The sequence below is a fragment of the Chlorocebus sabaeus genome, chromosome 18 (assembly GCF_047675955.1).
Source record: "Chlorocebus sabaeus isolate Y175 chromosome 18, mChlSab1.0.hap1, whole genome shotgun sequence".
NCBI classification, from domain to species: Eukaryota; Metazoa; Chordata; class Mammalia; order Primates; family Cercopithecidae; genus Chlorocebus; species Chlorocebus sabaeus.
In genome coordinates this window covers 28375320-28402452 of record NC_132921.1, presented here as the reverse complement: position 1 = coordinate 28402452, position 27133 = coordinate 28375320, and positions in this window count along the sequence as shown.

The following is a 27133-nucleotide window of genomic DNA, read 5'->3' as shown; positions in this document are numbered from 1 at the left end:
GTTTTCTCAATCAACATTTTTAACTTCCGGCTACCTAAGTGTGTCCAGGCGTGCATCTGCTGGATCATAGCCATGGTTTCTTTTTGTGGGAGGACTGTCTTCCCTTCTTTTTCCCAGTTCTTGGTGTTCTTGTTTTCTATAGCTCCTATGGCTCTTGCCTCTTCCTGGTCTTCTGGGGTGTAGGTGTGTCCATCCTGGTCGGTTTTGTCGGGTTCTGAGGCTAAGGTTAGTACTTCTGCCATGGCTGCCTGCTTGGCCACGTGGTCTGCCTGTCTGTTTCCTACTGCAACTGGATCCTGTCCTTTCTGATGTCCGGGACAGTGGATTATGGCTCCTTCTTGTGGGAGGAAGAGGGCTTTTAATAAGGCAATTATTTCAGCTTTGTTCTTGATTTCTTTCCCCTCTGATGTTAGGAGACCTCTTCTTTCATAAATACTTCCATGGGTATGAGCCATTGCAAAAGCATATCGGCTATCTGTATAAATATTAGCCTTTTTCCCCTTGGACAGCTCTAGGGCCTTTGTTAGTGCTATTAGCTCAGCCTTTTGTGCAGACGTGCCAGGGGGCAGTGACTGTGCCCAAATGGTGGTGTGGCCATCTACCACTGCCGCTCCCGCCCTCCGGGTACCTGAGTCAAGATAGCTGCTGCCGTCTGTATACCATGTGTGGTCCGCGTCTGGGAGTTCTGTGTCTTTGAGGTCTTCCCGCGTTCCGTGGGTTTCTGCCAACACCTGCCGACAGTCGTGAGGGCTCAGTTGGTCTTCTGGTAGTGGCAGCAGTGTTGCAGGGTTCAGGGTGACTGGAGGGCCAAACCGGACGCGGTCTGTGTCCAATAGGAGGGCCTGGTAGTGGGTCAAGCATGCGTTGATAATCCACCGGTCCGGGGGTTGTCGCACTATGGCCTCTAGAGCATATGGAGTAATAACAGTCAATGGCTGCCCAAGGGTTAACTTAGCAGAGTCTTTGACTAACATGGCGGTGGCTGCCATGATGCGGAGACATGGGGGCCAACCGGCTGCTACAGGATCTAGCTTTTTAGACAGATACGCTACCGGTCTCTTCCAGGGCCTCAATTTCTGGGTTAAGACTCCTTTTGCAATTCCTTGCCTCTCATCTAAGAAGAGGGTGAAAGGTTTTGAGGTGTCCGGTAACCCAAGGGCTGGGGCAGAGAGGACTGCTTTCTTTAGAGTCTCAAAAGCCAATTGATGTTCCTCCTGCCAGGTAAAAGGGGTGCTTCCCTTGGTGAGGGTATAAAGGGGGGTGGCCAGTTCAGCAAAACCAGGTATCCACAAGCGACAGAACCCAGCAGTTCCCAGGAATTCACGCACCTCTCTGGGATTCTGGGGCGGTGGAATGCGAGCCACCGTCTCTATGCGCCCAGGGGTGAGCCACCTTTTCCCCTCACTCAGTATGTACCCCAGGTAGGTTACCTTGGTCTGACAAATTTGTGCCTTCTTGGCGGATGCCCGGTATCCTTTCTCACCCAGTTCCTGGAGTAGATGCCTAGTACCTTGCATGCAGGCTTCCTTTGTGGGGGCCGCCAGGAGGAGGTCATCTACATACTGGAGCAAGGTCACTCCTGGATGCTGGGTCCGGAAGTCAGTTAGGTCCCGGTGGAGAGCCTCATCGAAGAGAGTGGGAGAGTTCTTGAACCCTTGGGGAAGTTGGGTCCAGGTCAATTGGCCTGAGATTCCTCTCTCAGGGTCTTTCCACTCAAAGGCAAAGAGTTCCTGGCTTTGGGGGGCCAGGGGTAAACAAAAGAAGGCATCTTTTAAGTCCAGTACTGTATACCAGCTGTAGTCTGGTTTTAAGGCACTGAGCAAGTTGTAAGGATTGGGGACCGTGGGATGGATATCCACAGTTCTTTTGTTAATTTCTCTCAAATCTTGGACGGGCCTGTAATCCTGGGTACCAGGCTTTTTTACTGGCAGAAGAGTAGTATTCCAGGGTGAGCGACAAGGTCGCAAAACTCCAAGTTCTAGAAATTTGATAATGTGCTGCCGAATACCCATATGAGCCTCTCGGCTCATGGGATATTGTTTGATAGACACAGGCACCGCCGTGGGCTTTAGATCAATTATAATTGGGGCTTGACACTTGGCCCGCCCAAGTCCTCCCGTTTCCACCCAAGCTTGGGGAAAATCTTGTAACCAAACATCAGGGAGGCTGGTGGTGACCGGGGTGTCAAAAAGCCGGTGTTCATCTTGCAGAGACACAGTAAAAATTTGGATGGGCTGGCCGTCCCAGTTTAACACTTGGGCCCCTTCCTCGGAGAAGTGAATTTGAGCTCCGAGCTTGGTCAAAAGATCTCGCTCTAGAAGGGGGTATGGGCATTCGGGCACCACCAAGAAGGAATGTGTTACCATCCCTTGTCCAAGATTAACTGTCCGGTGGTTGGTCCACTTGTACAGCTTTCCCCCTGTTGCCCCTTGAACCCAAGAAGTACGAGAAGACAGGGGCCCATTTGCCTTTGTCAACACCAAATGCTGGGCCCCTGTGTCCACCAGGAAGGTGGTGGGGTGCCCCCCTACAGAGAGAGTTAGCCGGGGCTCGGGGGGGGGCTCCAGAGCCTTGACACCTTACCTTAGGTGATGACAGGGGCAGGTTTCTTCTGGTCTCTAGGACGCTTGGGGCAGTCCTTGATCCAATGCCCTCGTTCTTTGCAGTAGGCGCACTGGTCCTTGTCTACTTTTGGCTGCCTCTGCTTTTCCCCCTGTCTCCCTGGCCCTTTCTCTGTTACTACTGCCGCCAGGATTTTTGTCAAGTGCTTATCTCTCTTTCGGTCTCTTCGATCCTCCCGTTCCTCTTGTTCTTTCGCTAGCCTGGCCTCCCTTTCCTCGGGGGTTTCTCTCTTATTATACACTTTTTCTGCCTCTCTGACTAATTCCTGTAATCCATAGGTCTGGATCCCATCTAATCTTTGGAGTTTCCCTTTAATATCTGGTGCTGCTTGGTCTATGAACAACATGGCCACGGTAGCCTTATGTTCTAGAGCCTCTGGATCAAATGGGGTAAACATTCGGAACCCTTCCAGAAGTCTTTCCATAAAGGCTGCTGGGTTTTCGTCCTTTCCCTGAATTATGGTCCTTACCTTGGCCAAATTGGTGGGGCGTTTCCCTGCCCCCTTGAGACCCGCCAACAGAGCCTGGCGATAGATTCGGAGACTTTCCCTACCTGGTGCTGTCTCATAATCCCAGTCCAGGCGGGTGAGGGGAAATCCCTCGTCTATTTCATTGGGGAGCTGGGTTGGAAGGCCTCCTGGCCCCGGCACTTTTTTCCGGGCCTCCAGGAGGACTCGTTGCCTTTCTTCGGTGGTCAGAAGGACCTGCAAAAGCTGTTGACAATCATCCCAGGTAGGCTGGTGGGTGAGGAGAATGGATTCTATCAATGAGGTTAAGGCCTGAGGGTCTTGGGAAAAGGGGGGGTTGTGAGTTTTCCAATTGTAGAGGTCGGAGGCAGAAAAGGGCCAATACTGGATCGCGCGGTTGACCGTGCGAAGGGGGAAAAGGGAGGACTGCCAGGTGGGAGTGCCATCCGGGTCTTCAGTCCGCTGCAAGCGGAGACGAGGTGTTGGTGGCGGTGTTCTAGGGGTTAATTTGGGTGGGGTTGGAGAGGGAGGCGAGGTCGAGGAAGGGACCGATGAGGGGGCTGGAGAAAGAGTAGGGGCCGAGGGAGTAGTGGGAGGGATTGGGGATAGGGTAAGGGACGAGGGTGAAGCGTAAGGTGGAGGCCTCAGGAGGGGGTTGTGAGGAGGAAGAGGAGGCGGAGGGTCGAAAAGGAGGAGGTCTTGCTGAGTTCCATCAGGGAGGACTGGCTTAGGAGGATCCGGAGTCTGATTCTTTGGGGCTTCCACGGCAAGGAGGGTAGATTGGGACGGGGAGGGGGAATGGAAGAAGGGTTTCACCCAGGAAGGGGGGTTTGGGACCAAATCTTCCCAGGTGATTATGTAGGCCACTTGGTCCTGGTGTCCTTGTGGCCCAGGATTCATCACTTTTGCTTTAACCTGTAAGATAATGGAGAGGTCAAATGTTCCGTCTTGGGGCCACCCAACATGGAGGGTTGGCCATTCAGACGAACAGAAAGTTTGCCATCGTCCTTTACGGACTTCCACGGAGAGATCGCGGGCTCGCGCCCGGACGTCAGGGAAGTGGGTCAAAGTCAAGGCTAAAGGAGTTGTTAGTGTCTGTCCCATAGTTTCGTCCAGAAAGTCACGCACACACAAGGACGAAATGACAACAATATACACAGTGACCAAACAAACACAGAGGAGCCGCGCAGCCGGAGAGTGGCACCACAAGTTTACAAAAGATTCAGACGGCAGGGGCAACCTGCCTACCGATTTGAGGAGGCCAACAGAGTCGTCAACTTTCCTCCCAATAACCGCCAGGGCGTCCCCCGGGGTGCAAGGGGGAAGGTACTGGACACGTCTGTCCCCCTTCCCCACTTGATGATTCAGATGGAGTACTCCTCAGAGCTAGCCGGCAAGACAGACAGAGCAAAACGAAAGTACCTGACAGAGTCCGTTCGTCCGGTCAGCAGTCGGTGGCCCGGGCCAATTGGGTCTCCACCGGAAGGGTCGAGGGTCCTTGGGCGACCCCGATTCCCGGCCAATGCACCAAATGTAGGAACCTAGTTTTTAGATTCCTTCCTGGGCAGGGGTCGTCGCGAGAGACCACTTGACACGGAAGTCACAGCGGAGAGATTTATTGCTAGCGCGCTAGGGTCCTATGTCCAAAGTTGGCCACAGGACCCCGAATGCCTAGTACAGACAGTTTATAAAGGCAAAAACCACAGAAACTCACAAAGCTTGAGGCGCAAGATGATTGGAGCAGGTTATGGCCTGAGCAGGGTGTCTTACTCTGATTAGTTGGTTTGAACCCGCACGCGGTATTTCTCGGACTTGTTTTTCTGTTTGAGTTCCGGGAATTTTGGGTGGGTGTTTTGGATAGCCACATGGACGTTGGGCGGGTGCTTTAGATGGCCACCTGGTCATTGGGCGGGTGCTTTAGATGGCCACCTGGTCATTGGGCGGGTGCTTTAGAGCCTGGTGTGGCTTTTCTAAGCTTTCTAAGTTTCTGAGTCTCTAAGTCTCTAAGTTTCTAAGTCTCTAAGTTTCTAAGTCTCTAAGTTTCTAAGTCTCTAAGTTTCTAAGTCTATAAGTTTCTAAGTTTTTGTGGCCTATTTTCACTCCTAATCAGACTAAAGGTTTGCCATTGTTCCTGCACAGCTAAGTGCCCAGGTTTGTCCTAATCCAGCTGAACACTAGTCACTGGGTTTCACATTCTCTTCCATGACCCACAACTTCTAATAGAGCTATTTCACTCACCGCATGGCCCAAGATTCCATTCCTTGGAATCTGTGAGGCCAAGAACCCCAGGTCAGAGAACAGGAGGCTTGCCACCATCTTGGAAGCGGCCCACCACCATCTTGGGAGCTCTGGGAGCAAGGACCCCCTGGTAATACCAGGAGGGGAGGAGGAGTGAGAAGGCCTGCTTGCTTGTCTATCCCAAAACAGAAAGGAAAAGGCCATGAAAATGCCCCTGACCCCTGGGAGTGACAGGGGTATGAGTACAGTTTCCCCTACCCTTAGAAGTCCCACGATGAAAAGGCTTAGGACAGTGAGAGGCTTTGAGTCCCTATTTCATTCACTTCTTCTTAAGCCTTACAGGGGGCACCAAAGCTGTTGTAGGACTTACTCCTTAGTTCAGCTAAGAGCTGGGTCCTTGTGACACAGCCATGAAATATTAGGCTTGCAGACACGTTGAAGGGTGAGAATAATGGAATTTATCGGGCAAAAAGGAAAAAAGGGAAACAGGGACTCTCTGAAAAACCAGAGTCCCTACTAGTGTGCTTCCTGTTTTGCAGATAGAATTCCAGGTTTCACCCAGGAAGAGGAGGGGCCAGGCTTTTCCCTGCTGCAAATGGCATGAACTTCTGTGGCTCCACCCCAGTGCACACTCATCCCCGTGCACAGGCCTGTTGGAGTTTCTCTGGGGACCCATTCCCACCTGGCTGTCTCAGTATAGACTATTTTCATTGCCCTGAAAATCCTCTGTGCTCCACCTATTGGTCCCAACTCCAACTGCCTGAAAATCCACCTAAAATGAGGTAAATTAAATCTATTTTGGAGGAGCGATTTCTTTTTTTGATGTTGCTGCTCCTATTCATTAAATAGGAGCAACAGTTGTGTATTTTGGATGACATAGCTGTAGCCTTCTGCTCAAAACTGAGATTTTTCAGTTTTTAAGTGTTTTCCATTTCATCAGTTATATATTCAATTTTACAGCTTTAGGACTAAATCTAGGAAAATTCAGTCTGTTATAAAGAGTCAAGTCCATTTATGTTGCTACAGCAAAATGCCTGAGACTGGATAATTTATAGAGAACATAAATATATTTCTCACAGTTCTGGAGGCAGGGAAGTCCAAGGTGCTGGCAGATGTTTGGCTGTCTGGTGATAGCTGCTGTCTGCTTCTAAAATGATATCTTAATGCTGCATTCTCTGGAGAGGAGGAACTTTGTGTCATTACAGGCTGGAAGGGACAGAAAGCAAAAGGACCCACCAGCTTCCTTCACCAAGCTCTTTTATAATGACATTGATTCTACTCATGACTTAAATACCTTCCAAAAGTCTCCAGCTTCCAATACTGTTGCATTGGGGATTAAGTTTCCAACACATGAATTTACGGAACACATGCAGACCACAGCACTGGTTTTGCATTGTGTTGCTTTTTCAAGCCTGGCTCGTTGGTCACTATCAGTTTGGGTGTAATCTAGAAGCAAACCAAATCGTGATTTTAAACAAGGGAAGTTTAATATAAAAGTTTTAAACTAGCTGAGGGAGAGTACCCAAGAAAGGGCAGACTTGGAAGAGGGAGCCCAAAGTCTGGATTCAGACCTTGTTGAAAAAAGGGTAACTGTGGCCCACTGGATTGCAGTGAAAGTTATGGTTTGCTCAGACCGGTGCTGGCGTTTAGTTACCAGGCCAGCAGGAAGCCACACTGGTGACTCAGTGTGTGCGAATGCAGAAGGAGTTGGGGGAGGGGCACTGGTGCTGGCAGGACATCTGGAGCGTGAGGCGTCTGTTTTGGGAGGGTGGCAGAAGGTGATCACCAGCCCGGATGAGGTCTGTAAAGTCACTAAGAATCATACATTCCCAAAGCGTGGCTAGGGCAGAGCTGCCCCAGATGTCTTCACACCCACACTTCTTACTGATGGTGTAGCTGCCAGAAAGCAGCAGGAGAGTACCTTCAGGGTGAATTTGAAGCTGAGAGACCATACATTGATGACTAGTGCAGAAGTTGATCAGGTTGTAGGAAGGTTTTGATGAGAGAGAGCATTACAAAGTAAATATAAAATGTCTCACTCATCCTCCTTTGCCCTCCTTGTTTTGCAACATATTGCATAGCCTGTCCAAGAAATGTGGGCATACGGGTAAAGTAGTGAAAATATCAGGTCATTTAGAAAACTGAGGAACCGTGAAAAACCTTGAGCCAATATTTTCAAAATCTAATGAATTTGATAACTTCATAATATAGTTCATGAACTAGAAATCGAGACTACTATATATATTCTGGAGTTACATGAATGGCACCCTCAATATAGCAGGAGCATAGAGCATTCCTTTCGTTACTTTTCATCAAGATGGTCATATAGTTTTATATGAGCAATTCTGGAAGTGGAAAATTCTCTGTAGTCGGAATGCTTTGTTTCTTAGCATATACTTGCTTCAGTTAAGTCATGATTTACATTTCTGTCTTCACATTTTACTCTTAATTTTGCCTCTTAAGACAATTTCATATACATATTTCAGTCTTCCCAATTTCTGTTGAAATCAACAGAAGTAATGTTCCATCCTTTAGGCTCAATGTTTCTAAATTATTTCTGTGGTAAAAGTTTTATTTCTTTATTATTGTTTCACCTTTCTAGATGCTTTCCAGCTTTTAATTTTTTTTTTAATGTGGCACCAGATGTCCAGAATTCATAGAGTAGAATATGGGGACTCTATGTTTAATAGTTTATTACAGTACTTTATTTGACTAGTATTTATTTGGCTCCTGGCACTGTTCTACGGTGTGTGTGTGATGGGGGTTGGGGTGGGGGTTTGATCACAAATAAGGCATCACTCTATCATGAGGAACTCAGTGGAGGAAATATATAAATGGAGAAATGTATACTACAACCAGGTAAGTATTGCTTCAGAGAAATGAAGCTAGAACAACTGATAAAGAATTGCACAGAACATGGATCAGCTAAGTGGCCTGGGGAAAACCGGGAAAGATTTCACTCAGGAGAGGATACTTGAGCTGATACAGAAAAATGAACAGAAGTTTGCCATCAAGGAAATTAGGTAGAAGGTGGTTTGTTTGTTTGTTTGCTGTTGTTTTTTGAGACGCAGTTTCACTCTTGTTGCCCAGGCTGGAGTGCAATTGCACAATCTCAGCTCACTGCAACCTCCACCTCCCGGGTTCAAGAGATTCTCCTGCCTCATCCTCCCGAGTAGTTGGGATTACAGGCGCTTGCCACCATGCCCGGCTAATTTTTCTATTTTCAGTAGAGACAGGGTTTCACCATGTTGGCCAGGCTGGTCTTGAACTCCTGACCTCGGGTGATCCACCCGCCTTAGCCTCCCAAAGTGCTGGGATTACAAATGTGAGCCACCATGCCCAGCTTGAAGGGTGTTTTTTCTAGCCAGGAGATAATATGTGTGCAAAGATTGAGTAGTGAAAAACCTGCTACAGAATTTGTTGAATCAGAATAGTGTGTGCTGTAAAAGAAGTCTGGCTTCAGAAAGAGCAAATTTATGATTCCACTATTTTATTAGCTCTTTACTGTGGACTAGTGTCCTGACCTTGCCCAGGCCTTTTTTGTTTTCCGTCTCTTTTTTCATATCTACTTTGCAGTTTTGTTTTGAGCATTAAATGAGAAAATGTATGCCTGGCACATATGAGCTCAGAAAATACTAATTGCCAAGGGGGTAATACATTTAGTTGAGGGAGACACTACGAATAAGACATAAAGCTGCTTTTGCCTCTAAGGCAATAAAATGCCCTCTCCATTCTGTTCTCCACATTACAGCAAGAAGAATCTTTTACAAACATGTCATGTGATGTTGTATCTCTTCTTAAAATTTCCAGTGCCTTCCTTTCACAGTAAAACGGAAATTCCTGCCATAGTCTAGAAGGCTCTATGGTATGCCAATATCTTTCAGTCCCCTCACCTAACAAAACCAGTGCATTTTCTACCATTCCATTTGCTGTATAATTCAGCCACATTGGTCTTGCTGTTCTCAATTACTATGAACATGAGTGTCTGCTTTCAGACCTTTGCGCTGTTTCCTCCACCTGGAGAGTCTTTCCTCAAATATTCCGTGATTCAATTCCTCACTTCAGGTATATGCTCAAACATCATTTACCAGAGGCCGACCCTGACCACCACCATTGCTCATACCATTACTCTTTGCCCCTTTCCTCCTTTATTTTTCTTTAATTAATATTGAGGTTAAGGCCTTTGTTTCATTCACTGCTATATCCCTAACAATTGGAAGAGTGCTTAGCAGTTATGTAAAAAGCTCCAAAAATACTTGTTCTCTGAATGAATGAGGCTGAGAAGGTGACTTGGGGGCCCATCTGAGGCACTTGATATACTCTGCCAAGAATTTTGGATTTATTCTGTGGGCAAAAGGAAGGGGATTAGCATTTTTGATGCAACCTAAAATGCATATGAATTTTTTGTTAGTCCCTATATTGATTTGTGCTTGCAGTAAGTGGAACTTTTTTTCAGATACTAAAACCATTTTTTTTTTCTTTCCAGTAGCCAGTCCTTAAAACCTGATGCCATGGCAATAACACATTATATTAATTTCTTTAGATAGTAATGAAAGGTAGAATGAAGGCTTATTGTTTTTGTTCAGAGATAGAGCTACTCTTCGTGAGGTTTCTGTGATGTTTTAGTGTAAAATAAGTTCCCAGAATATAGTATTTTAATAACGATGTTAAGAGGGCTATTCATTTATTTTAGATTGCAATAGTAGATAATATTTAATTTATTGAACAATTTACTTTTTGGGGGGTGGGGGACACAAGTAAAAGAAAACAGAAATGAACACAAAGAAGTTTCTTTTGGCAGGTGATCCAGAAGCACTGGTGACAGTGAGGAATAATATCATGCTTGACCTGGCTCAAGATGGTGCCCCTAACAATTAAAAAGTCAATGCTGCTTTAAATCACAAGTATTCAGTAATTTTTTAAAGAGAAACCTGGGGAAACATAGAATTTTATTCAGAAACAGATTTGCTCATTCCAAGCCAAAGCAGAATAGATATTCTATTAAAAGTGAGCAAAGCAACATCAATCATACTTTAATAAAATGATTTTTAAAAAGATAGAAGAAAAAATTAGCAGAGTAGCAGATATTTCAAAACTTTAGTTCTTGTTCTCTCTCTTTCTCTCTCTCTCTGTCTCTGTCTCTCTCTCTGTGTGTGCATGTGCACAGTTTTATGAGGCAGATTTCTTAGGAGGTTTTAACATTTAAATGTAATCTTTTCCTTCTCTTATTAGCTAGAGTACCTTAGGCAAATTAAACCTCTGATCTTCAATTTCTTAAGTGGAGCTATGGTATCTATCTCATACAGTTGTGAAGATTAAGTGAGGTAATGCTTGTAAAGTGCTTACTTACTTAGCACAGTTCCCGGAATATAATAAGTGACCTGTGTTAGTTGTTGCTGGTAAAAAGAATTATGCCAGTACACGGTGTCAGAATTTCAGCCAGTAATGACTACCTGTAGACACCGAAGTGTTAATACTAAGAGCTGTTACGCTTTTTTATTCCACTAGAGGGCACCTTTCTCCTTCTGTAAACCTGACGGCAGCCATAAAGCACTATGACTCTGGCCCCAACTCACTCCCCTTCCCTTTAGCATCCTCAGCCCTATGATTTCTGTTAGACCACTAATAACCTCACATTGTGCCAGGTCTCTCCCTGGTTATCCTCCCCACACCCACGTAATGGAAGGATGTTTTAGCCTTGGCACATGCTTTTGCCAGTCTAAAGGGCGGTCCTTTATTACATGTAAAACATGTAATAATAATTGGCTTTGGGTGTTCAGCAAGACACAGGTTTGATATAGTGAGCTAGGAGTAGGGATTCAAAGGAAACATCCTTATTACTTCTTACCCTGAGCATTCTCCCTCCCATATGCATGATTAAACCAAGTCTACCTAGTGGACTGAACCAGTGGGGTAGCCTCCCCAACATCTCTCCTATTTTAAGTCAGGGAAAAAACCAGAAAATGTGGGATGGGGAAAGAGGCAGGCAGAGACAGGGGGAAAAAGGATGAAATACAAACTTTGAGAACATCACTATTTATAAATGACAGATCTTGAATTGTACCTGGGAGATGCAGTCCCTGCTCTAGTTTCTGGAAAGCCACATTCTCTATGACCCGTGATCTTAGGTTCAAATGAAAAAGTGTAAACATAGCACCAACTGTGTACTAGGGTTTCCTTGGCTATTGGAAGTCCTCGCTTGTTAAGAATGAGCCAAATCCTTCCACAGGCCTCCTTATCTGGGAGACACAAGTAAATCAAGGATCTGGTTCAATAATTTGAACAGCATCTTCTCAGGACCACACATCTCACCTTGAATAAAAAGAGGGCAAGTTAGGAATGATTTTGATGTTGACAGATTTGCAATAAAGGTCAAAATTGAGACATGACTAGAGGCTTTCCAAAAGGTAATTAAAAATGGTCAATCACTGGTTCTGCTGGAACTAGATTATTAGCACTCTAGTAGAAATAATCATCCTTTTAATAAAGCAGGATCTACCCTGCCTGGAAGAGGAGCCTAACAATGCTGATTAACTGGTTCTGATCATGCACCTTTCTAGATCATCATAGGTCCTGAACCAGGAAGTGGGGAGAAGTAAGGTCAAATCAGGGGTAAGTAAACTACAGTCTGACTCTAGCCTACTACCAGTTTTTATATGGCCTGCCAGCTAAGAATGGTTTCTACATTTTGAAATAGTTGGATAAAAATTAAAAGATGTGTCATATTTTATGACAAAATAAATTTCAACTTTAGTGTTCATAAAGTTTTATTGGTTTAGTGTTCATAAAGTTTTATTGGAACATAATCACAGTTAATCATTTATGTATTTTCTCTTCTTTCAGACAAGGTCTTGCTCTGTGCCCAGGCTGGAGTGCGATGGTGCGAACACAGCTCACTGCAGCCTTGAACTCAAGGCTCACAGGATCCTCCCATATTAACCTCCAGAGTAGAAGGGACTACAGGCACATGCCACCATGCCTGGCTAATTTTTTATTTTTTGTAGAGATAGGATTTTTTCCATATTGACAGGATGATCTCGAATTCCTGGGCTCAAGCTGTCATCCCTCCTTGGCTCCCAGTGATGGGATTACAGGTGTGAGTGTCTGGCCAATTCCTTTCTTTCCTTCCCTTCCTTCCCTTTTTCTTTCTCTCTCTTTCTCTTTCCTTTTCTCTCTCTTTCTTTTTTCTTTCTTTCTTTCTTTTCTTTCTTTCTTTCTTTCTTTCTTTCTTTCTTTCTTTCTTTCTTTCTTTCTTTCTTTCTTTCTTTCTTTCTTTCTTTCTTTCTTTCCTTTTCTTATCTTTTCTTTTCTCCTCCCTTCCTTCCTTCCTTCCTTCCTTCCTTCCTTCCTTCCTTCCTTCCTTCCTTCCTTCCTTCCTTCCTTCCCTTTCCTTTCTCCTTCCTCCCTTCCTCCCTCCCTCCCCCTCTCCCCTTCTTTCCTTCCTTCCTTCCTTCCTTCCTTCCTTCCTTCCTTCCTTCCTTCCTTCCTTCCTTCCTTCCTCTGTCCCTCCCTCCCTCCCTCCCTCTCTTTCACCCCTCCGTCCCTCCCTTCCTTTCTTTCTTTCTGAGACAGTTTCACTCTGTCACCCAGGCTGAAGTACAGTGGTCACTGTACTTCTGCTCACTGCAATCTCTGCCTCCCAGGTTCAAGCGGTTTTCTTGCCTCAGCCTCCCTAACAGTTCAGAGTACAGGTGTGTACCACCACACCTGGCTAATTTGTGTATTTTTAGTAGAGACAGGGTTTTACCATGTTGGCCAGGCTGGTCTTGAACTCCTGACCTCAAGTGATTCACCTGCCTTGGCCTCCCAAAGTGCTGGGATTACAGGCCACCTTTTGTACTACCGGTAGTACAGACTAGTTGCAACAGAGACCATATATGGTATTTTCATCACTGCACTGCTGCTCCATGCACTACGAATTAAAGTGACATAGTTATCACTTGACAGCATTTTGAATTCTGCCCATATAACTGTACCATAGTGTTCCCAGAACCAAGCCGGCTCTGGCTGCATTTTCTTGAGGCCCAATAATGAGAAGCAGACAAACTAGGAAAGAAGGGAATTTATTGTTGTAACTGGATACAGGGAGGTCAGAGATAATTCTATCAGACCAACTCACTCAAAGTGTTACAATTTTCTTAGTGCTTATATAGGTTGAGGTTATGTGCCTATATGCAGTATAGCATTCACCTAAGTCTATTAGTAACTAATTTTATTTTAACTACAAGGTCAGAGGCAAAAAATGCTTGCTAAGTCTGTTTAAAAGGACTCCAGTACTTTCAGGCCTGTCTATGGTGGTACTGGAGTGATTATTTCTATCTTATCTCCTTTATAGCTTGGTCTGGAGAGCTGCCTTGCACTCTCCAATGAATTTATTCAAACAGCTGCCTCTGTTACCTTGACTCTCAGACAGATTCCGGCACTAAGAATTTAATATTGCCTCTATTATTTTGACTTGCTCCAGGTTAGGGAGAAGCCCATGCAAAGCTCCTAGTGACCATATGTTTCATTTCTAGCTTTGATGTCTGGGCACCGGTTTCCCTAGATTTAACTATTTGCTCAATGTTAAGGCAGTGCGGTGGGAATCTGTCTGTGTAACTGAAGTGCTGTGCAGACCTGTCTGTGTGATTGTCGGGGAGAATTGGCGTGCCACAATAACATTTTATTTATTTGTTATTGCCAGTGCATACCCATCATGTCAAAACAAGATGGGAAAAGTGAACTTCAAATGTCATATTTTTAGGCATGGTGGCATGTAGATTATTTTGTTATTAAATTAGATGGCAAATCATTGTGTTTGTTATGCACTGACACTGCAGCTGTACTAAAAGAATACAAATATACATTAACATTACTAGGCTGAAGATCTATCACAGTATTTTTTTTTTTTTTTTTTTTTTTTTTTTGAGATGGAGTCTCGCTCTATTGCCCAGGCTGGAGTGCAGTGGTACAATCTCGGCTCACTGCAAGTTCTGCCTCCTGAGTTCATGCCATTCTCCTGCCGCAGCCTCCTGAGTAGCTGGGACTACAGGCGCCTGCCACTATGCCTGGATAAGTTTTTGTAATTTTAGTAGAGACGGGATTTCACTGTGTTAACCAGGATGGTCTCGATCTCCTGACCTCGTGATCTGCCCGCCTCGGCCTCCCAAAGTGCTGGGATTACAGGCGTGAGCCACCGCACCTGGCCCGGTCTGTCACGGTATTTCCAACTCACGGGAAAGCAACCGTGAGATAAACTAGAACATTTAATAGAATCACTGTTGAATTTCTTTACAAAAATAAAAAATTGAAATGAGGCCACTAAGTTTTGAGTGGCTCATTTGTGGGTCAAGGAAAGAAATCTGTTTATCAGTGCTAGGTTATTTAAACTGAGTTTGACTGCAGCAACTGAAGGAATGTGTGCAGAGAAAATACTCGTGTTTAAGACTATTAGCCGGTTGGGGGGAATAGTTGTTCAAAGAGTTGAAGACATTGAAAGCAACATCAATAGTCAAATAAAAAGCAGAGAAAAATTCATTTTAATGGTTTTGCTTGTTTCTTGATGAGTCAGTGATGTTACTGATACTGCTTAGTTGTTTTTTATTTAAGGAGTCAATCCCAAGTTTGAAGTGTCTAAAGAATTAGTCTCTATGAATAGTCTGCAAGTTGCAAGTTCAGGGGGAGTATATTCAAAGAAGTTGAGAAAAACTAACCAGGAAACTTGAAATGGAATTTGCTAAGATTTATCACAATTCATTGTGGTAAAAATATGTGTGAAGCAGAAAAAAATTTTAGTTGGACAAATTTACAAATCATATCAAAATGTAGGATGTTGAAGTCCTATTCATGGCATTATTCATTAGCATTCTTTGGAGAAAATATTTAGATCTACCATATGTTACTGAACCAATAGTGTCAACAGTGTACTTCATTTACTCTTGTAGATTTAACCATCATCAGTTCTGTATTTTTTGGGGGTCAGAAATAGGAGTTTAATCTTCTCTCTTGCCCTACTACACAGCAGTTTGATAACTTAGTAGTTGTCAAGTTTTGTGTGATACTTTTGTGTTTAGGGGAAAGTTAAAATTTTTCAGAATAAGAAAAATTAGCTTCAACTCTTAAGGAACACTATATGGATTTGAAATTAACACTTGAGGTAGACTTCATAATGTTTCTTAATGAATTCAACTTAAAATTACAAGGTAAAACATCACATACATGCAAATATTATACTGTGGTAAAGTTGTTTTGATGACAGTTAACATTTGAATCACAAGTAATGTCATCAGTTCTCATGTTTCCAAATGGTAAAACAAGAAGTGAAATCTCCACTCCTACACAGACTTGCAGTGGATGTAATTTCCAAGATCAAATTATAGTTTCAGCAGCACTTTTGGACCTCAATTCAAATGCAAAGGGACTTTCCATATTTAAGCATTCATTTAATTGTGCAATTGAGGAACTTTCACCTTACCTTCAATCAGAGGTTATTAATGTAATGACATGCCGAAAAGCAAATATCAAGAGAAGAATCTAATAGAATTCATAAATGCTTTCTAATCATGAATATGTTCAACTAAAATAATATGTTTATAGACTGACATTAGTATTTGGCAGTACCTATCTGTGTACAAAAACATTTTCAAAGATGAAATTGCAACTGTTCATCATTAACGGATGAACATTTATGACAAGGAGCACTAACTTTGAACCCCAATTAAGCAAAATGTTATCTCCTAAAGAAGAGAAAGAAGAGTTCAATTTTTCTCATTAGTAGACTTTTATTACAAAAAATTTTACTCCATTATTATTATATTTTAAATTTTATCTATAAAGTTGTTTTGAAATTAATGTTCTCTCTTGGCATGTAAATACCTACATAGTATCTTTGATTTTAGTTCTTGGACTACAAAGTCTAAACCTCTGCTCTGGCAGAATGCTCTTAGAATATAGGTTTGAAGTAACCTTTTAAGTCATGGCAGAAATGTGTATGAATACTTATATTCTTGTGGGGACTCAATTGCAGCCTAAGGCCTGAAGTTTTCTATATATTTTAAATTCTTATTGATAGGTCTTTTGTCCCAGAGATCTTTGAACATGGAATGCAACACCAACCACTATGTGGTTTGATGATGAATTATTAAATACATAAAATTTAAAAATCCAACCTTTCCAAGCATTTAAACAATTGCAAGTTGATTAATTCCCTGAAGCAATTTAGATTATACTCAAACTAGTATATCTGATTCTTTTAACAGGGGATAAACTATACACAAACACAATCATTTCAAAACTATTTCTAAAGTTATGCTTAAACCTAAAACATCAGCACCATGATTTTAATTCATACTCGTGTACTAGATTTTATATTTTCCAAGTGTTATGCTTACTTTGATAGCTTCCTAGGGTTTTATTATTTTAATTTTTTTTCTCCAGGGATTTTGTAATTTCACGTGATGTTATAGGAACTGAATATCAAGTTAATTATTAGTTGAGATATTGGACCTGCTTCTAGGAACATTAGATGGAGTTCCTTTTCTTTTAATAGTGAAGTTTTATGTATTGTATCATAAGACTCTTAAGTACTTCTTGTTCATACTGATTTTAACTTTTAAATGGTGTTTATCACAAAAACAATTTAGTCTTTAGATTTCCCATAGCCCAGCAGTACCTGAACCATTGTCCTGTTATTATATTTTAATGCCTGGGTATGTTGGCGTTATGAAAACATATTCATTCTTTAAGGAATTTTAGTATAATTAGTAAGACCATCCAGAAGATTATTTTCTCTTAGGAGATGAGGACTGGCTCTGTAATTATCCTCTCTATTTAGAAATTTAGCAAATCCATCAGTTTTGATACACAGTCAAATCTTTCTTTTACTTGGTAATTGCGCACGACCACAGGTGCTGATAAAATGTTGAACACCCTTTCTTCCCAGTAACTGTATGTGGTCATTGGTGATCTCAGTCCTCCCTATCTTGGGTACTATATCTGCTTTTCCCAGTATGACTCAGTTCACTCACTGTCCCCTTCCCTATGCTTACTGTTGTGCCTACACGAAGAAAATATATTTATAATTTTTAAAGAAATATATCATTAATAGAAGAAACAAAGGGTATTATATATTAATACCCTTCTACTCATTAAAATATAGCATATATTCTATTACTTTATCCTTTTATATTACAACTACCTTTATCAACACCCTCTATTACCCTTTATGCTTAGAGTATCACTATGAACATAGAACCTTTCACAGGTTTAATATATTCCAATTAACCACAATGTAACTATTACATATTTGAAGCTCAGATTGTCACAGTCTGGCTTTGTGTGAGCCCTTGAAAGCCTCCTATTGTGTTGACATTCTTGAAAGCATCATTGCTGTCTGGCAACAACAGAATGTTCCAGACTCTGCTGATTTTTCCTGCCTTAGGTATAGACACAACCTCCTTCCAAGGAAACAAGAGTTCTTGCTCCTCATAGTATACTATTCTCATAAAGAATAGTATAAGGTACCATAGTCTGGATACTACCAAGACATATGAGAGTGAACATAGGGCAAAAGTACAGCTTCTGCATCTGTTGGACTGTTTTTGGTAGTAATAGAGCTGAAAAATAACATGAATTCACATTGATATTTCTTATTTAGCATCTTGTACTGCTATACCATTTCTATGTGTTTTAAAACCATACTGTATATGGTTTCATTGACCACTTAAATTTTCTCCTATGCTAACAGCACTCTTAGAAGGGAAAGAGAAGGCGAGAATGTCGAAGGCTGGATGCATTGGTCACTTCTTGTTAGTGGTTTAGGGTAAGAAATGTGGTTGTACTGAATTATAAGTATCACATAAGAGTCAATTATTTATTCATTTAAGCTTACTAAGTGCCAGGCTTTATGCTAAGCTTTAATGATGGTATTTCTGCTATATGCAATCTATAATCTGGCAGTGAAGGCATTCATGTAGCTAATAATTCTACAATTATTAACTGAAAGGAACACTTTGAATGAAACATTCAGGATGTGTTGAGAATGTATTACAGGAGCACTTAACCTAGTTCTGAGGATATTAGAGAGTTTTGATAGATGAGTGCAAGGAAAGGAAATGGCATTTAGCTCATTGGTGGTAAAAACAGTGAACCATGCTCAGAAGGAAATTGCTGTATTTGGAGGCATTAAGTGGCCCACCCAGAAATGAAATTGTAACCATTGAAGGTTTGTTATTTTTTAAGAAATAATTTCTTTTGCTTCCAAAGCTTTGTGAATTTACAAAAGAAGTCCATGTTTACAGACAGTGTTCATTCATACTAGGAACGCAAACGAAGTGAGAATCTGTGCCACCACGAGTGGTAGCCATAACGTCAGTGTTTGTCAGCAAATACACACAGAACATTATTCAAAATGAGTTCCTCTAAACTTGTATGATTGCCTCAGGGATCCTGCAGTCATTACCCATGATCTCACATTGTATACTTGGGTCATTGGTATGACCACTGGGCACTGGAATGATACAGAGGTTTCTCTGCAGTGTGTTTATTTTTTCTGGAGGCTAGCTTCTATGAAAAGGAAAATTGCAGCTTGCTTTTTGAGGGTAGAGATCGCGGTTTATGTTTTTTTTGGCATTCTCAGCTCCTCAGCACGCTGTCTCTATAGAACAAACCCTTGATGCATGTCAACGATCTGTTAGTGCTGTGATGGCTTTGACAAAGGGTGCCCTTTAATTGGTTGCTTCATTCTTAGGACCATACTTAGTGTTTCTTTGGTTTTTCCATTCTTAAAACTCAGGTTTTTCCGTTGTATATTTAAAAATTCATCTGTAGTATGCAAGTTCAGGAGATGATGTCAGAAGAAAAGACTGTTCCAGGTTTGTGAAGCCCAGTGAAGTGTCAATAAAGTATGGAAAGTAACCTGGCTTCTAGTGGATTGATCATCTGTTAGAAGAATTACCTAAAATCTCTAAGTTTTAACTAGAAGGAGTTCATTAATGGATAGATCTTATCCCATCTCTCTGCAGTGGTCCATAGCAAATATGGCAGGTGAAGATTTGAAGGAAGAGTGATGTGGAAGCATTGCCAGGAGTGTGAGAAATCTAAATGTATATTTATTTCCCCCTGAATGGGAGAAGAAGAAACAACTGATAATCCTTTCCATTTTATGGTGAGTTAAAATTTTTCTAAAATACTGTCTCCTATCTCTCTTTGGATTTTTATCATAACCTTCTGAAGTGGTTCCCTCCTCTATGTTTACTGTTGTACCTAAACAGAAAAAGTATATATTCATAATTTATAAAGATGTATATTATTAATAGAAGAAACAAAGTTCTTATAGTAATACTCTTTTACTTATTAAAATGTAGCATATAGGCCAGGCGCAGTGGCTCACATCTGTAATCCCAGTACTTGGGGAGGCCGAGGCAGGCGGATCACCTGAGGTCAGGAGTTTGAGACCAGCCTGTCCAACATGGTGAATCCCCGTCTCTACTGAAAATACAAAAATTAGCCGGACATGGTGACCTGAGCCTGTAATCTCAGCTACTTGGGAGGCTGAGGCAGGAGAATTGCTTCAATCTGGGAGGCGGAGGTTGCAGTGAGCTGAGATTGCGCCACTGCACTCCAACCTGGGCGACAGAGCAAGAGTCCATCTCAAAATAAATAAATAAATAAATAAATAAATAAAAATAAAATAAGATAAATAAATACGTAAATAAAATAAAATATAGCATATATTCTATTACTTTATCCTTTTATATTATGACTACCTTTCTCAATACCCTATATTACCTTTTAACCTTAGAGTATCACTATGAACATAGGATCTTTCATAGGTTTAATATATTCCAATTAACCACAGTATAACTATTACATATTTGAAGCTCAGATTGTCACAGTCTGGCTTTGTGTGAGTTCTTGAAAGCCTCTATTGTGTTGACATTCTTGAAAGCATCATTGCTCTCTGTCAACAACAGAATGTTCTGGATTCTATTGATTTTTTAAATTCCTATCCTAGATGTAGACACAGTCTTCTTCCAAGAAAACAAGAGTTCTTACTCCTGAAGTGGGTTGTTGGCAAGGAGTGGGGTTTATGACTTTATCCATTTATCTGAAGAGTGAATAAGGCACAGGACTTTATATTCTTTGCCTAAGGGCACATAGTGTATCACCAATAAAACTGAGACTAGCATAGAACTCTATGCTAAACTCCAGACAATGCTTATATGATCATCTTATTAAAATGACTCCTTCTGACATTCCACCCTCCGGTCTTCCCCTGTTTAATTTTTTTCTCACAGTACTTTCACTTTTTAATTAATTAATTTTTTATTCATTAATTAATTCTGACTCTCCTACTAGAATGTAAGCAGCATAAGGGCAGGGAATTTTTGTCTGTTTTGTCTACCAGTAAAACTGAAGCATCTAGAACAGTGTCCTGGACATAGTGAGTCCTCAGTCAATATTTGTTGAGTGAATGCACATGAGCTATAACAGAAGTTTTTTGGAGCTGGACTCATCTGGTCTTGTCCATATGATCACTCAGTAGCCATCCTGAAGTTTGAGTTTTCTTCTATTATGCCATTAGATTGGCATTATAAATTATATATGGAGTACTTATTTGGGGAAACTAATTGCTCGAATGTTGAATATCTTTTTTATTTGAGACAGTCTCACTCCTTCACCTAGGTTGGAGGGCAGTGGCACAATCTTGGCTCACTGCAGCCTCCTCCTTCCAGGTTCAAGTGATTTTCATGCCTCAGCCTCCTGAGTAGCTGGAATTACAGGCATGTGCCACCACGCCTGGCTAATTTTTGTACTTTAAGTGGAGGCGGGGTTTTGCCATGCTGCTCAGGCTGGTCTTGAACTCCTGTGCTCAAGTGATCTGACCTCCTCGGCCTCCCAAAGTCCTGGGATTACAGGCATGAGCCACGGTGCCAGGCCTGAATATATTTATTATTATGTCCAATGGAATCTTAAAAAATGAGAGTGCTGGGAAGCTAGCAGTTTGATGTTATTTCTCAAAATAATTATATCAACAACTCAAGTGGCAGAGCTAGACAGTCATTTAATCCAGTCATAATTGTATACAGATGAGGAAACTGACCTAGCACGGTTAAGGAACTAAAGTCATATTGCTATGTAGAGTAGAGCTGAATGAATACAACATTTTCATTTTTTTTAACTTCACAAGGTTAGGGGTCCATCCCAGCATTCTCTGATGCCTGTATTAGAAGCCAATACCCACCGAATGCCTGCAGGGTTAAGGTTCTCCTGAGAACAAGGGTGTTTCTGGAATGGGTAATGGTGGGGGTGGGAGCAGCGGGGATTTGTATTGAGCCTCTCCCACAAAGGAATTTAAATGTATGGCATTGATTTTGAGGTGATAAAATATTTAAAGTACTTATTTAAGTTTTATCAATAGGACCAGGAAGGTGATTTTCCCATCTTGTTCTCAGGGTACCATAAAACACATTTTTTTCCTGTTTAATTTTCCTTGTATATTTGTTAGCTGGAATGAATCATACATTGTAAAATCTTTGAGGCAAGGATCTGTGTCTTCTAAATTTACTAACTCTTCACAGTGTCTGTTATATAGTACATTCTCATACATCTCTGATAATCCAGTGGTCATATGAAAGTTGAACAATAGACAAGAAACATTTGCATAATGAGAATATTGATCAGTCCTGTTAATAGTAGACATTTCAAAGTGAGTAATTAGAAAGAATTGCCCAACATTGTCTTATCAGCCTTTTCCACCCGAATGATTATGAAGGTAGATTAACATAGAGATGGGGGAAATTTCTTACTGGAACTTAGTAGTATTGCTTTTTCTCCTTTACCAGTATGATATAAAGAAGAATCTACTTGGCTCAGTTTTTCTAAGGAAAACAATATTCTTTTGTGATTGGATATATTCCAGGAAAATAAACTCAAGTCATATAATGAAGAGTTATATCTTATATATTCATTTTCTCCCTTTGACAAATACTGCAATCAGCAGCTCTTTGTACTTGCCAAATTTATTATTAGTTATGTCTAGCCCTTGTGATGGAGATAAACATTTCAAATAATAAAACTTGTAGCATACCCTAGTGAGAAATAAGAGCTCAAAAAGTTATAAATATGTTTTCATTTTAGTTTGTGGTAAAAAATAGACCTACCAAATGTATAATGGTAGAATACAACAGAACTTTATTGCTTGTATATGCAAGAGTTTGAGATGGGTGTTTTTCCCTGGTCTGGTGGGTTTTCTTTACAGTGACCTGGGGACCCAGGCTCCTTCCATCTAATGGATCTGCCCTTCCCACCAGGGCATCATTACACCCACTTGCTGAAAGTGTGAGGGGAAACAGTGGAGGAATTACCTTTTTTTTTTTTTAAAGTCTGAGCCTGGAAATGACACACAGCATTTCTGCTCATAGTCTGTTGATTAAAACTCAGCCACATGGCAAAACCTGACTTTGGGAAACATAGAGTAGTCATGTGCCCAGGGAAAAGATGTCATGGATATTTTTCATGATTTTTCCTTCCTTCTTCCTCTTTTCTTTCTTTTTAATTTTTGTTTTGAGATAATTTTAGAGTTTAGACTTTAGAGTCGCAAAGATATTCCCTGAATAACTTGCTTTCAGCTTATCCTTATGTTAACATCCACATAACGATAAAAGAATTTTCAAAACCTGGCACAATACTATAAACTATAAACCTTACTCAGATTTCACTAGTTTTTCCTGTAATGTCATTTTTACGTTCCAGGATCCAGTTCATGTAATTGTCACATTTCCTTAGTCTCCTCCAATCTGTAATAGTTCTTATCTTTCTGTTTTATATAATCCTGTCACTTTTAAGAGTCAGTAATTACTGTTCAGTAGTTTGGTAAAATGTCACTCAATTTAGGTTTGTTTGATGTTTTCTCATGATTAAATTGGAATTAAGCCTTCTAGGGAAGGCTACCATAGACTGGAGGCGATCTGCCCTTCTCAGTGCATCAAATCGTGGGTATGTGATGTCGATGTGTATTATAGGTGGTTAACCTTGATCACTTGGCTAAGGTGGTGTCTACCAGAATCCTCCACTATAAAATCACTATTTTCCAGACAGGTGCAGTGGCTCACCAGAAGTGCCAGGTGTGGTGACACTAAAGTGCCTGGAATCCCAGCACTTTGGGAGGCCAAGGTGAGAAGATCACTTGAGCCCAGGAGTTCAAGATCAGCCCAGGAAATATGGCAAGATCCTGTTTCTACAAAAAACTTTTAAAAATAAAATAAAATTACTATTTTCCCTTGGCAATTATCAAATATTTGGGAAAGATACTTCAAGAATATGCAAATATTGTTTATGGCTTACCTTTCAATCAGTAATTTTAGCACCCATCAAGGGATCTTGCTGCAGCAATTTTTACTGTGACATTCTAATGATAATTTTCTGTTTCCTTCACTAAAAAAGTTTTGGTGGATATCTGATGGTTACATAGATATTAAGGATCCTTGCCCTCCTCTCCATGGCCCACATTTTGGAGATTAAAGTGACTATGGTTTAAATGATGTCAAGTCATCATTTAAAGATGACGAAAGGGTTAAAGGATAAGGGACACTGCCACAGCTCTGCAGTGCTTAGATGTGGTCCAAATGGCAAGCTTCCTGGAATGGTAGTAAGAAAACTGGGGTTTTGGTTACAATTCTTCTATTAGCTAAATGTAAGGAGCTGTTTTTACTCTAATTTTCTAATTTGTAAAATAAGAATAATTCTATACATTGTCCAAAGTAATGTGTAAGGATGTACTACTTTGAATTACTAGGAAGGGTAATATCTGTTTTATGAATTTGGAGCGTCCTTATTATGCCAATTAAAATATAGGTATTATCAAAGTGGAGCAAGCCTACTTGTGCTTATTTAAAAGGAACAAGGCTAACATTTATTGTACATTTACTATATGCAGGACCAAACTTTGAATCTATTAACCAGTTTAATCCTCTCAGAGTTTTGTGAGAGCAATGTTATTAGCCCCATCATATAGATGAATAACTTGAGGCCCAGAGAGGCTAAATAACTTGCCCCAGGCCACACAGTAAATAAATGGTGGGGTTAGGAATTGAACCATGGTGGCTCAGCGCCAGAGTTTGGACTCTTCACCACTTCACTATGCACTTGTGCCCTGGTTGCAGAATGGATATTCATCTAGTACACACTAGTGTGGCCATACCAGCTAACTGCTTCTGTTCTTAAGTATTTAGGTTCTTAAATATTTAAGTAAATATTTTGTTAAAAATTTATATTTAACAAGGTTGTTAAATAGGTTGTTAAATATTTTGAGCATAAGCCTGGGCACTGTTAAGTAAAAATATTTGTATGTCCTAGTTTTGTTTGAATTGAGCATGTATTCCATTTGAAAGTATAAGTGAACCTCAGAAAATATTTTTGGTGTTTATGATTAGAAGCACAATAATTTAAACATTGAAGTGAAAGCAGGAGTATTGGACATGTATTTGTTAATTATTCTTCCCAGTTTTGAGCCATTAGTCCACATTTGTCCATGGCCACAACATATAAGTAGTATGGCTCTTGTTTAAAGGTACTTATTAGGTGAGTGATTGAATATGTTAGAAGGACGTCTCAGTAGGATCACCAGTTTTCTATTCTTTCTATATATCTGGCACTTGATTGGTGATTTGGCTCCTATTGTAGAATCTGGTTCAGTTTACAGTTCTGCCTATTTTCTTCCCAGCCTGCCAAGCATTTATGAGTGGTCTAAAGAACTCACTGCATTTCTGAGGTTTATATGAAAAACTGGTGTCCCCTTTGTTGGTGGGGTGCGAGACTCCTCTTTACTACACCATAGAATTACCTTTGTGTGCATTAAAATGATTTAAAAAATATTCCTGCTTTCAGCTGTATGGCTTCAATTCACCATGAACCATTTACATGTATATCAAAGGCATGAAGTTCTCCTGCAGCAAATAGAAATTGTAGGGAAAGCTCTGACTGACAGTGGGAAAGCTGGGCTTTTGTTTTTGCTCTGCCAGTGACTTACTCTGTTACCTCTGGAAAAATCCTTAGCCTCTTTGGGCTCTTTATCTGCAAAGATCAGCTGGGCGCAGTGGTTCACATCTGTAATTCCAGCACTTTGGAAGCTGAGACGGGCGAATCACAAGGTCAAGAGATCAAGACCATCCTGGCCAACATGGTGAAACCCCGTCTCTACTAAAAATACAAAAATTATCTGGGCATGGTGGCACGCCTGTGTAGTCCCAACTACTCAGGAGGCTGAGGCAGGAGAATTGCTTGAACCTGGGAGGTGGAGGTTGCAGTGAGCTGAGATCGTGCCATTGAACTCCAGCCTGGGCGACAAGAGGGAAACACCATCTCAAAAAAAAAAAAAAAAAAAAAAAAAAAATCAAAATCACCTTATCCAGCTGCAGCTTTCTCTGATTCAGTGCTTCAGTGAGTTTTAGTGTAGTTTAGTTAATGATTTGTTTGTATTGCCATTTAAATGAATGCTAAGCACAGCCCCCAGATAATGCTTATGACAGAAGGCTGCATTTTCCAATTTCCAAGAAAGAACAGTCAATGGTGAAGTTGTGTAAAACTTGTTTTGAAGATTCATATAGTACTATTGTCAGATAAGACCAAAGAAAAGTGGTCACACTATATTTCACGGAGTCAAAAAGACCACTCATTTTAAAACATATCTCATTTTCAGAGATATTAAAATGTGGAAAAATATGTATTTTAGATTTGATCAAATATGATAGGAAAGCCCCAAGGTCATCTCTCCATCACTTCATCAGAGATTAACCTGCAGCCTTTCTGGAACCTAGGCTGCCCGACACAGGTAGGGTCTACATTCTTACCATATGGTCTGTCATAGAGCTGCTTACAGACAAGTCAGAAATTTGGACTAGAATGTAATTGACTAAGTGTGCCCACCTAGTGTGGCCATGTTGGGATTTGAAGGCCCAGCTCACAGTTGCGATTTCAGTGAAGACTTGTCTTCTTACTTTCTCAGATACAATCAGTCTTCTGTATACTCACAGGACTTTTCTTTTCTTTTTCTTTTTTTTTGAGGTGGAGTCTCGCTCTGTCGCCCAGGCTGGAGTGCGGTGGTGCAATCTCTGGGCTCACTGCAAGCTCCGCCTCCCAGGTTCACACCATTCTCCTGCCTCAGCCTCCCGAGTAGCTGGGACTACAGGCGCCCGCCACCACGCCCGGCTAATTTTTTTGTATTTTTAGTAGAGATGGGGTTTCACCATGTTAGTCAGGATGGTCTCGGTCTCCTGACTTCCTGATCTGCCCACCTTGGCCTCCGAGAGTGCTGGGATTACAGGAGTGAGCCACCGCGTCCGGCCCTCACAGGACTTTTGTATATATTTCTACATAACACTTAGCACATTTCATTGTAGTTATTTGCTTTATTTTCTGCCTCTTCTCCTAAATTATGAGCTACTCAAAATTCTCTTAATGTAGAGGAGTGGCATACAGCCTGGAATATAGTAGGCAACCATCATGTTTATTGAGGGAGTAAAGGTACAAAGGTATGAAGGAAAGAAGGGTGGCTGACTGTTTTGTGGATTATAGTAGGGGTTTTTAGATTACTCAACCACCATTCATCACCAGGAAAAAAGATGCAAAATGAATTTTACGTAAAGATTAACTTTTAGGTAACAGGATTATTTCATAAACTATTAGGAAAATTACATTATTAAGAAACAAGACTGATTCGAGTAAAAAAAGAGTTTACTAGGCTAAGCCCCCACCATCAGATGCCAAAAAGAACCAATGTCATGGAAGAATATTATGACAAAAGGTGCTTTGCTCCAACACTAACCTGGC